We start from the raw sequence: 12,919 nt of genomic DNA, 5'->3' as shown, positions 1-12,919 counted from the left end.
CAAACAAATATATCATATTTAAATTTGCAACATTAAGTCTTAACTGCTAATCCTTGTTGTAAATTTTATTCTGTAAAAATGATTTTTTGTTCAATTCTAGGCCGTCAATATATCAGAATTTATATATCGAACGAAATCGGAGTCCTATCCCATCTTAAATACTTACGTCGAATAAAGTCTGAAAGTTGGGCTAATGTTTCCAGAGGTAATCTGGGAACATAAAACACATCTTTTTTACCTGAAAAGTAGAGTTATAAAACAGCAAGCGATATGAAAAATATGAACAAATATATCAAAAAGATATTTAACTTATTCTATAAATATAAAAATGGATGGATTGATATTTAGTCAAAACAATATTATTTCATAATATATAATACGTGTCATTTTTTACATTTATAATTGTTGATATCTTTGTTATGTTGTATTGGTTAAGAAATGCTATTATTATTATTATTATTATTTTTATTATTATTACTATTATTATTATTATTGTTATTATCAGTGTTGCTGGGGGTGTTCTTGTTGTGTCAGCCCAAAGGAACATGCGCCATGCACGCCAGTCATCATATGAGGTAGTTAACTGTTTATATAATGTTAAATGTCTTGCATCAATCTGATGAAAACGGCAACAAGTTTTAACATTTCATATTGTCGAATACTAAATGTTGAATTCGGTATTTTTATTTGGAAATGTCATAGTCTTAGGTTTATTTACAGAGTTATGTTGGCAGTATCTAGAATAAATGTTTTTTACTTAAACTGACTAAGCGGCGATGCGCTACGTAACAACATGTATTCACAAAGTGACAAACTAAAACCACATGTTTTACCAATTACATGGGTAGATAGTGTACACTTGTTGCAAGTATTTCCCTATACACATATTTCCTTTTTTAAATGTCAGTAAATATTTTATCTGTCTAAAGTATAACACTACAAGTTATATGATTGAATTGCATATAAAAAGTCGGACGCGATAAATTCATCACAAAATGAAATGAATGAAATTATGTCGTTTGGAATAGGGGACCCTTTTTTATTTAATATGAAAATGCTAGCTGTGCATACAAAATTCCCACATAGCTTGACGTATTTGATGAATAGTGACGCTAATTATACGCAAATCCTGATTCAACATTTCAATAGCATTCCGCCGTAAAAAAGTCCTCGCTAAGGAAGTAAACAGATCACAACATTCGTCTTTTAAGTTAATTTGCACATTGATTAGATTAAATAAAATGTAAGGTAGCATTTGTTCAAATGCATGCACATAAGATTGAATAGATCTTTTGACAGTGTATTTGATGAATGCTAAAATAATATAATGCGCGCAATTTTATTAGTTGTATAACAATAGTTGTTTAAAATAATTAATTGAAGACCACGGTCATGTGTCCCAGCTCCCAGGTAGAGCTGACTTGTACTTTAAAAGGATTAGCCGAGACGCTTGTGCTCATGATTAAATGTAGTTTCTTAAAGGGACATATTCACCGTTTCAGATTTTGCAAATTTTCAGTGGCGTTAAGTTGTTTACGACAAACCAATAATACTGAACATTAAGCATGCTCTAACATATCGATTACATGCATCCCTTGAAGATTTAAGAAACCTAACATTAAACAGCGTAACAACCACTTAATGAATATTTGGAACGTTATGTTTTTATCTTAATATTTTGTGTCACTACCTGGATTCCTAATATACAGTAGGAGCGTTCTTTAGATCTCCCCCATAGATACCATCTACTGCTTCTAGTCCCAGGAAACGGACTCGAGAGCGGTTCAAGTAAGCTTTAGACTTTCTATGCGATCGGGCTTAAGTAAATACGTTTAAACTAATTAATATAAGGTAAAAATACTGATGGCGTGAGATTTTTACTCAAATGGTCAGTGGTTTTATCCCTTGATTGGATTACTTCTTTTTTGTTCCTTTAATTGTATTATCGTTTTAAACTGGAGCTTATTTTTACAATTATCAATTTCAAGTTTTTAAAGGGGCCTTTTCACGTTTTGGTAAATAGACAAAATTAAAAAAAAATGTTTCAGATTCGCAAATTTTCATTGTAGTTATGATACTTGTGAGAAAACAGTAATACTGAACATTACCATGCTCTAAAATATCCATTTTATGCATCTTTTGACGATTTAAACACCTGAAAGTTATAAAGCGTTGCAACGCGAAACGATTGGATACTTTGGAGATTTGTGTTGTTGTCGTTATATTTTGTGATGCTGCGATGATTGCTTATATAAAGTATAAAATACATCACTCATTGCATAAGCACGGCTTGCCGAGTGCTCTAAGCGATAGACTTTTACTCCAGGGGTCGTATTCCAGAAGCATCTTAAGTTAAATTTTATTCTTATCCTTAAATTGGGAAAATTTCTTAAGTGTTTCATTTCATATTGCAATAGTTTGGAATCAAGATTTACATGAAAATAACATCATTATGTCAATGATATTTTAGGAATACCAAAAAACATGTGTTTCTTTATTTAGTAAAGAAATACAAAACATTGTAATTTTGACCTTAAGTGAAATTATTTAAGAAATTACTTAAGATGTTTATGGAAAACCACAACAGGAGTCAGTGGTTTGAGCCGAGTTGAGGGTTACTTTTTTCGTCCTTTTATTTTATTTTTGTTTTTTACTGGAGCTTTTTAGATCCAATGTTTACATTTATCAATATAAAGTATTTAATGTCAAACTTTAAAACATGCCAAAATCTGTGAAAAGGCCCCTTTAATGACACATTTCAAACATGCTAAAATCTGTGAACAAGTCCGTTTAAAGCAACGTTTTCGTCTTGAAGAGAAGAATCTTAATCTTGGGTTATATATGATCTGGCACAAGTTGTCATATCATTCATACCATATTTTATTAAACGAGTTCAGGAATTTTGTTAGTAAGCGAGCCTTTGGCGAGCTAACTAACGAATTTCCTGGACGAGGTATGGTATCGTATGATATGACAACGAGTGTCAGATCTTTTTATCACATGCTTTTAAATGAGCAAATTAAATAAATATTTACGCAAACATAATGATTAATCCCGAATGTTGTTTACGTTGCAACGTCATTTTAGCAAATAACAAAATGCGATTGGTCAATAAACGAAAGCTAAGCCAATAACAACGCTTAAAAATGTTGTATTACACATGTGTAATATAAAAACATATGTAATGGTTGTATTACATGGGTATAGCATGTGATAAATGTTATTATTGGTTCATAGTTTAAACACGCAAAAGGTGGTGATAGGCAAATTTGTGAATTCTTTTTTAAGTTGCACAGGTAAGAAATATAGTTTATTCAATGTTGCTGACTCGTTCGAAAGAATGATTACCATTTTTGGTTTCGTTTACAAGAAAATGTATACGGAAATCAGAAGGTTATGTGAGAAAACTTAGCACATTCATACGTATAACTATATACGGTTATGTAATGTACAACTCTTTTTCTCATTTAACACGTTCATCTCAGTTAACTTTATTCATGTGTAATATGATTGGTCACAAATACAGTTCAAGGGAGGTAACTCACATTTACTCAGATGAAGTGGTTAAACCGTGTTGGCTCCCAGCATATTATATAAGTCAATATTCAGTTCTAGCAGTTAGTAAGAACTAAACATTAATTTTTCTGATCTAGCCCTTTATTTAGAATAAGTTGTCACTTTTAAGCAAAGTCAATTTAACGTTTAGTATAAACCAGTACCAAAACATAGCTGCTGATGATGATGATTAATAATTATTGTACTTTTCATATATTTGCGGTGATATATTTGCGCGGGAAATTCCGCTTCTATACTTTCACGCAATGCACGTGCTCGTCGCCTCAGTTCACAATATATATATATAATACCCCATGATGTATTTGTGTGTAAAATTCTTCATGATACATGTGTGTGTAGAATACTCCATGATACATGTGTGTGTACACTACTCCATGATACATGTGTGTTAAGAATACTACATTATGCATGTGTGTGTAGAATTCTCCATCATACATGTGTGTTTAGATTACTCCATGATACATGTGTGTTTAGAATACTCCATGATGCATTTAAGTGTAGAACACTCCATGATGCATGTGTGTGTAGAATACTCCATGATACATGTGTGTGTAGAATACTTCGTGATACATGTGTGTGTAGAATACACCAAGAAACATGTGTGTAGAACACTACACGATACATGTGTGTGTAGAAAACTCCATGAAATATGTATGTTTAGAATACTCCATGATGCATGTGTATTGAACACTCCATGATAATGTGTGTGTAGAACACTTAATGATACATGTGTGTGTAGAATATACAACCATTCATGTGTGTGTAGAATTCCTTATGATGCATTTGTGTTTAGAATACTCCATGATGCATGTGTGTGTAGAACACTCCATGATACAAGTGTGTGTAGAATTCTCAATGAAACATATTTGTGCAGAATACTCCATGATACTTGTGTGTGTAGAATACACTCCATGATTCAAGTGTATGTAGAATACGCCATGATGCAGGTGTGTGTATAATACCCCATGCTGTACGTGTGTGTAGAATACTCCATGATACATGTGTGTGTAGAATGCTCCATGATACATGTGTGTGTAGAGTACTCGATAATGCATGTGTGTGTAGAATACTCCATGATATTTGTGTGTGTAAAATACTCCATGATACATGTGTGTGTAGAATACTCCATGATACATGTGTGCGGAATACTCCCTAATACATGTGTGTTAAGAATACTCCATGATACATGTGTTTGTGTGTGTGTAGAATACTCCATGATACATGTGTGCGGAATACTCCCTAATACATGTGTGTTAAGAATACTCCATGATACATGTGTTTGTGTGTGTGTAGAATACTCCATGATACATGTGTATTACGAATACTCCATGATACATGTGTTTGTGTGTGTTGAAAATACTCCATTATACATGTGTGTGTGTGTAGAATACTCCATGATACATGTTTGTGTAGAATACTACTTGATGCATGTGTTCGTAGAATATTCCCTGATTCATGTGTGTTTGAGACTCCATGTTGCATGTTAGCGGTATATTGCATGATGTATGTGTGTAGAGTACGCCATGATGCATTTGTGATTATAATACCCCATGGTGTATGTGTGTGTATTATACTCCATGATACATGTATATGTGTAGAATACTCCATTATGTATGAGTTTAGAATACTCCATGATACATGTGTGTGTAGAATACTCCATGATACATGTGTGTAGAATACTCCATGATACATGTGTGTAGAATACTCCATGATACATGTGTGTGTATAATACTCCATGATACATGTGTTTGTAGAATACTCCATGATACATGTGTGTAGAATACTCCATGATACATGTGTGTGTATAATACTCCATGATATATGTGTGTTTAGAATACTCCATGGTGCATGTGTGTGTAGAATACTCCATGAATTTTAAGAGCTTTGAATATTTGAAAAAAAAAACACAGAACACGAACACTGAATAAATTCTAATTTCAATTTATGTTAATCCTGAATAACAACCAACATGAATATAACGCTTTACTTTTGACATAACCATTAATGATATACATCCTGTAGTCCTGTGTGCAGGATATTGCATGATGTATGTGTGTGTAGAATTCCCCATGATGAATGTGTGTAGAATACCCCAAGCTGTATGTGTGTGTAGGATAGTCCATCATGCATGTGTGTGTAGAATACTCCATGGTACATGTGTGTGTGTGTAGAATACTCCATGATACATGTGTTTAGAATACTCCATGATGCATGTGTGTGAAGAATACTCTATGGTGGATAATGCTTTTTATTGCAGTGTTGCCCTGGGACCGACCACAAGGAAGAATTTTAAGATCTTTGAATATTTGAAAATTAAAACACAGAACAAGAACACTGAATAAATTCTAATTTCAATTTTAGTTAATCCTGAATAACAACCAACATGAATATAACGCTTTACTTTCGACATAAAACATTTATGATATACATCCTGTAGTCCTGTGTGCAGGATATTGCATGATGTATGTGTGTTTAGAATTCCCCATGATACATGTGTGCGTAGAATACTCCATGATGTATATGTGTGTAGAATACTCCATGATAGGTGTGTGTGTAGAATACCCCATTATGTATGTGTTTGTATAATACTCCATGTTCTATGTATGCAGGATATTGCATGATGCATGTGTGTGTAGAATACGCCATGATGCATGTGTGTGTATAATACCCCATGACTTATTAATGAAATCGTGTTAGAATCGAAATAATCGACGGGTAACCGTTGGTAATTGCGGTAATAACCAACGGTATGTCGTTCCGATGCTTGTTATCAAACCACTTGGGCTACGCCCTCGTGGTTTAATTCCTACGCATCGGAACACCGTACCGTTGGTTAATACCGCAATAACCAACGGTAACCCGTCGATTATTTCTTAAACAATCTCTCTATATATACAGTGTAGTTACCAAAAAGTTCCCGCCAAGCAATTTTTACGTGAAAAACAAGATAAACGAAAATTAAACTGATGACATCATACCGGAGCTCATATTATATAACCATATTAAGAAACCGGAGTCATTTAACAAATATACATGTCGAAATATATACACACATTTACCAAATGTTATTCAAATTCGCGATCTTCGCGACACTCCCAACAAATGAATGTCAAATAACAAATTACGTAGGTTCATGCAATACCTTTTCTTCAATAGTAGTACAAAGTAGCACACTTTTACTTTAAAGTTTAACTTAAACTTCCAATATTTTAACAAAAAAACACAGAAATAAAATGTTTCTAAAATATCTAATCGTATTTAACAATATACGGCAATAAATTGTTCATTAAACATCTTATCGTGTTTTGACAAGATGTAATAGCGTTCATGGTTTCATTGTATATTTATTATAATCGTCTTCATATTTGACCCAGCGGAATGATGACTCGTCGCCTCTGAATATTGTATATAGCACGGCTGTCTTCGTCCAGGTCTTGACCACTGTTCGAAGCCTCCGCCGTTCCATAGCTAATCTCTCCTTCTCAAAGTTCCAATTGGGAGGACTTACTGGAAGATCTAGACCAATGATATCATCGTCATCACTGATTTCAACGACTGAAATATTCTTACCACTGTCCGAATCATGTTATCACTATCACTTTTATCATCCTCCTTAGCATCGCTGTTCGAACCATTTGAAACATCACTTTCGCTTATAACATCCTCATTGTCATCACTCTTTGAAGCATTTGAAGCATCACTGTGTTTCAACCTGCCATCATTACTTTCCAAATTTGACATTAATTCATATTGATTGTTACTTTCTGCTGGTTCCACAATCACTTCACTCGTTGGACTATCAAAATCTCCCATATCAAAATCATTAATTCCATTTTCATAATCCAGTTGATCTATTTCTTCATTTTCGACCAAGATGTCTAAAATATCATCATCTGATGAAGATATGTCTTCATAGTATGCAGGGGATTTCTGCTTATTTTCGCGTTCTGCATTCAATGTTGCAGTTCTTGCATTAGGACGCGTGTACTTGTGAATATTTATTAGATGATCCAATAAATAACTTGGCCGAATAAACTTCACAGAACAACTCACTTCAACACATGCACAATGTTAAAGTTCCATGTGGCGTTAAGAAATATGCCTTGTTAGATTCTTTTTATATCGGTAGGTTCTGTCACAGGTATCACAACGATACATATTTACTAATTTTGTAAAAAACACTTTGAAAATACGTCCACTCCTGTTGATAAAAAGGCTACCGGAATTCACAATTATGGTGATGATGATGAAGATATGAATACTTTTTGTCTCATCATAACCTCTAGCATGGTGTTGCAGGTTTTATTTATGGTCTCTTTATTATTGTTGTTTTTTTTGTCCAATGACGCATTTGTCATACTTTTAGCCTACGTCATGAACTCAATGCAAGGTTGCACACTTGTGTGCAGTTGTAAAACAATTTGCGTGTAAAACAAAGTAAACTTTCACAGACTCGCGTTCAATACAGAAATGTTGCTGATAATGGTAATAATGATGTTTCTGAAAATGACGAAGAAGAAGAGGAAGAAAAAGAAGCAAACGATGAGTATGATTATTATGATAATGATGAGGATGGTGAGGTTATTGTTAAAGAAGAACAAGAAGAAGATAAAGAAGAATATAATTACAATGATGACGGCAATTGATATGCTTGTAGTGAGGTAAAGGTTCAAATAAATCAAAACACCGCCCAAGGTTCGATGTTTATGTCCGAAAGAATATAGGAATTCATTGTATATATATATATATGTAAATATATAAATATATATAAAAGAATACAAAACTCTTAACAAAACCACAAAATAACACTTTCAACACACGCCGCAACCTAACAAACATAAACACAAATTTTCAAAATAATTAAATTCAGTTTCATTGCAGACAAAAACATAATTGCAAAATACAAATAATATAAAACTCATCAGGTTGGTAGAAAAAAAACACAGTAATATTAGATTGAAACAACGAGTAAGTCATTCGACAGTCTGGGAGCAACGGAGAGCGTGGTCAGCAATTTGCAATGAATTTTTCTAGGTTTTTGGAACTGTCTGATAAAAATCTAGATTATTTGATAATTCTCATTCTGACTTAACAAAACAAGTATGCCATCTGTGTACATGTGCTAGACGCACACAGAGCAAGGGACTGGATCTCACAATATATGAAAATGGACACAAACATGACAAGGGACATAAGCATTGTACATGAAACATAAACATATATAGTAACATTGACCAATTATACATGTTGATCATGATCTTTCATAATTATAATTTCTTAAATATAAACTACCTAATTTATATTTGTGTAAGTTTGACTCGATGCCAGCTGGGGGAATCTCGGAGAGTTGATAGATTTACAAATAACAAGTGGGCCGAAAAACGTATGATTACCTAACAAACTAATTATCGGTTTAAATCGGACGACTATACAAGTAAACAGTCACTTAACGAAGCCAAATAGTGTAAGCGAAATCCAGATTGTTTTCCAATCGACATAACACATAATGACACACATGCTATTTAATTACTACAAATGTAGAAAATAGAATAGTTCTTCACCATTTCATTCATGCGTTTATCATATTGAGTTTAAGAAATTGCGCCAAATGACTATACTGCCTTTTGGTGAGCAATCATGATTCAAATGCACTATGAAACGCAGATGACTGAAATGCTATATAATTATTGAGAGTTTAACCTTTTATTTTATTTACTGAAATGCTAAATAGTTATTTAGAGTTTAACCATGTATTTTATTTAAATAAATGTATAATCATTCAATTCTTATCAATGTTTGTTAAGGAGAGAGTACATATTGGCAAATGCTATGATTAAGCATCAAATCTGCATGATAATACACCCCATATCACTAAATATTCACGTGTCCTTATATACTTTAGACTTTACGAATTTTGAAAATAGTGCTCGGATTCGTCTTTGATGCGAAGCTTTACGCTTGAAACAATAAATTCTTATATGCGACAGAACTGTCTCTTTCTATCGGTTTTAGAGAACGAACATTACTAATGGTAAATCGTTTACATAAGGCGTCGTTGCAAGGCACTCTTTAAAAAATGTTTTTACTCTCGTCGCTCAAATTTTGGCACTTTATTGCAAAGATATTTCCACCCAATCTCAATAAACTTATTACGTTAACCGAGTGTATTGCGGTATTAAGTTACATACTGTTTTTATGTGTTGCTGGTAAAATATATTCAACTGTATACACACAACCTTTGAGAATATTCATTACACTGTCATGATAAATAACATGATAACTGCACCATCAAATATCTTCACATTTTCGTGCGAGTACTCTCCCTTGAAGAAAACAAAAGCTCTTTCGTGGTTGGTACTGTTATGTTTCTTCAATATAATTGTGTAATTTAAATGTAGTATGTATACAATAATTATGTAAAACACGAATACCTATAACCGTACTTCCTGGAGTTAATGCTCTACCAAACCATCGCGTGTCGCGATTGAAGTCGGAGCGTCAAAGTATCGCCATGTGCGTGCTTTCGCGAGCATACCGGATACCGCTGTGTACTCGGATAAGCGAGTGAGACGAAATTAATAGCACGTATATCTGTCGACCATAAGAAAATTTTCAAACAAAACGTAAATGATATTGTTATTATTTAAATGATCATTTGGTTTCGTTGTATCGTTTTATGAGGTACCTAGTGTGTGCAAACTAGTCTATGAATAACAAACATCTACAATATGTCTTCCAGAGGTTCAACATTTGCATCAGAAAAAAAGGCAAAACTATGTTTTTGAAAAGCAGGCAAAACGTTTATTGAAGTTCAGAATAACTGATATCAGAAACGCAGATTTGAATTAAATGTGAGATAATTATAATATTCCAGTCAATTTGCGTTCAAAGCACTGTTTACATATTATAGACCAATAATAAGGAATAAGCGCCCCCCCCCCCCTGCAAAGGCAGAATTTATGAGAGATGGTCACTCCTAAGAAACCACTTCATTCACTTCTGATATATCAACACTGTACACTCTCACTTATACGCATCTCAAATAAAATACAATGTATCTTCCTACTTATCGCAAATAAACTAAACAAGAGTAATGTAATTGGGCAGTCTGCTGTCTGTATCAAACATGACACCCATGATAAAAAAAATCAACAAATACATTTTTACAAAATATATATTATATACTTGACAAACATTTCATTATTACACATATACAATATCCGCATATTTAATTTTTTATGTCAAAGTTTACCAAATACCAAAACAAGAGCTGCGTTTGTGAAACACAATTCCCACTACTGCGCTTTGAAGTCCCACAGCAGCTATTTAAGAGAAAAGAAGCCCCATAACTTAGCCAAAAATCAACGGACTCAAATATAACACAGACGGAACTTGTTTGCAAATGCGTTACCTTAAAGAAAAAAAACAGTCAATATATATCATGTTCAAGCCTTACGACAACTGAGTATTAGAGTGCACCATACAGTTTGCTGTAATTTTAATTTATTTTTTTAAGTGGTGTTGGAAAGTACGTGCCTAATAGCTTTGATCATACGATTGCTGTTATACAAGTCTGTATGAGATGACAATGCATCAAAATTACTTTACTCAACTGTCTTGAGGTGAGGCCGTAATATCGACACATCATGTCCGATCGAGTCCTGGCTTTGTAGGTAAGTGCATGTTTAGTCTCGAGTCTTCTTCAATTCAGTGACTTTTTCCAATCTGAAATCATACTGTTTTAATAATTGTAGTAAAAGATACATTAAAACAAGATATATGAACTTACGCACGAGCTAAAGAGCAACAGATGGGACATGGCCGGACTAACCCGAGATCTGAGGATTAGGCCGTAGAGAAACATCAACAGACGACGATCATAATAAATGGTTCAGCGGGGACAATTCAAAACATACATAACCACGTCGTTGTTTTAATCGCTATTAAGGAGGACGTCAACAGCGGTTTATGTTAAGACCCAGTCCCAAGCAGGCTGAGACCAACAAAAGAGAGCTGAGTTTCTTGATTTCGCTAGAAGCCATTAACACACCCAGGTAAACAGACATAGCGCCAAGATCAGAGATATTCCATGCTTCAAATGGTCAAGTTCAAAACTGTATTGATTTCATACCCGTGGTAAACATATACCGTGGCAATGTGAAAGAAATCACTGCAACAAAGCTTAAGTTAAAAATTCAAGTTCATCACTAAAAACTCGTATAAGATTTGAATTGAGAAAACTGAAATAGTAATAGATAGCATTTCAGGCATTTCAAGCACAGATAGTTTGCAAGTTTGCAGCCCTGAACATCATACATAATGAAATCGACACCGCCACCAGCAACATCAATGATGGCATGCCATCGTCGGCAGAGGTTGTTTTTTAGAGAGGCGGAATGAAGAAAAAGCCATGGATTACAACGGAGATCATTAACCTCTGCGACATAGGAAGTGTGCTGAGGCATGAGAAGTATACTCGTCAGGACTCTTGGACATCATGAACACTTAATGAAACTGTTATATTATGTAGTAGTATGATTTCAAGTACAATGATTCTTCAGATTTAAAAAAGTTGTGTGTAAAGAAAAATAGCAATAGCATATCATCACAATTTGAATCAAAGAAAGTATATTATTATATATATATTTACACATTTGTGAGTGAATATTAACAAATCATTTTTTAAGAGCAAGGATTATTTAATAATTTACCGGTACTTGTGCTGACATGAATAATATTTTCACACATTGTTCATTAAGATAATACGAATATTTTTTTCTAAAAAATCAAAACAGCAAAACAACTTTTATGAAATTATATCGTGATTTTAAGTAAGGGGGGGGGCAAGTTCTATATTTATTTTATGCCAAAATAATTGAGAAACGCTAGAATTTCAGTAACATTTGCCGTCATGCTCATTAAAACACTAATAATTTAACACAATATAAATCTTAATCAAATCTATTCATTTCAGACAAGAGACACCAATATTTTTACAGGACTTGAAATGGCAGGTTACATTTGAAAACATTTGTTTCTCAAAGCAATCTACCCCAAAACAAGTCAATACATTTTCTTTTAATTGGAGTGCATCTAAAAATAATGTATTTCTAGCTTTTGTAAATAAGGGGGCTCATTTTCCATTTTTTTTAATCTAAAATATAAACATATTTTGATATATATATATATATATATATATATATATATATATATATATATATATATATATATATATATATATATATATATATATATATATATATATATATGGACACATTATATGTAGCCTATTGTTTTACTCGAATGCTAAATTGAGATTGTAAGATGATTATAGTTTTACCGT

This window comes from Dreissena polymorpha, chromosome 16, assembly GCF_020536995.1.
Source record: "Dreissena polymorpha isolate Duluth1 chromosome 16, UMN_Dpol_1.0, whole genome shotgun sequence".
Taxonomy (NCBI): Eukaryota; Metazoa; Mollusca; class Bivalvia; order Myida; family Dreissenidae; genus Dreissena; species Dreissena polymorpha.
This window is presented reverse-complemented; position numbering follows the sequence as displayed.